This window comes from Galeopterus variegatus, unplaced genomic scaffold, assembly GCF_000696425.1.
Source record: "Galeopterus variegatus unplaced genomic scaffold, G_variegatus-3.0.2 Scaffold5123, whole genome shotgun sequence".
Taxonomy (NCBI): Eukaryota; Metazoa; Chordata; class Mammalia; order Dermoptera; family Cynocephalidae; genus Galeopterus; species Galeopterus variegatus.
In genome coordinates this window covers 96110-97108 of record NW_007731234.1, presented here as the reverse complement: position 1 = coordinate 97108, position 999 = coordinate 96110, and positions in this window count along the sequence as shown.

Below are 999 nucleotides of genomic sequence, written 5' to 3'. Positions count from 1 at the left end.
AGATCTGGCCTACATTTCAGCACAGGCTGCCAAGTGTCGGCAGGAGATGAGTTTTTTCAAAGCTGCTATGAAAGATTTCTGGCTTTAATAGTAGGCCTTTAGTTGACATTTTGTTGTCCTGATCCTATCATTTTTCTTTCCAAGGTTCTAATGTTATTAACCGTACACATATGTCCTACATTTTTTGTTTTCCCCATACTGTCAAAGTGCTTCAGCTACTGCAGCTCAGACCGAGGCCATGAACTATTTACCTCTCAAACATGTTGAGTGGCAGATGCCATGGAACTCAGCAATGTGCCCAGATCTTTACATCCAGAAGTATGCAGTGTGGTCGTGGTGGTAGATCTTTTACCATGGGGCTTAAAAGCTGACCTATAAATATTTCACCCTTTCTTCTCCCTGACTTGAACAGTCTTGAGAAACAAAGGGCCTCTGAAATGGTCCCATCAGTAGTGCACAACACATCCCAATTTCTCACCTTCCATCTGCATTACTCTTGATACACCACAGGAGAGAATATTAATCATTGCAATGGCATTGGATATGAGCAATTATCACAACTACAATGACCATAAGAGAGTGGGAACTTCACTTTCTGGTGAAAGTTCAGCTCTTAGTCCCATTTTTAAGGTAGGTTTACCCTGCAGAGAGTCAACTCAGATTCCTTAAGGTATACGTTAGAACCTGGTACTTTGCTGGTCATGGGGAGAGAGTAAACTCCCAACAAGAATCCTTAGGCTGTCATCCTAGAACCTGCGACAAAGCCTTCTCTGATCTATGGTGTAAGAATCACCCAGACTTCTTCATGATTACCATGTTTGACTTGCAGGGCACTTGTAGTTAAAGGTCATCAAGAATAGGGTCAGAACGAGTGACCGAGGTTCTAGAAGAAGATGGGGTTCAAGAATGAGAGTGGATGATGGTAAAGGAATCACAATACTGAAAGCATCTTGCCTTCAGTTGTTTCGTATTTTGTTGTTTTAAATCCCTTGAACACAA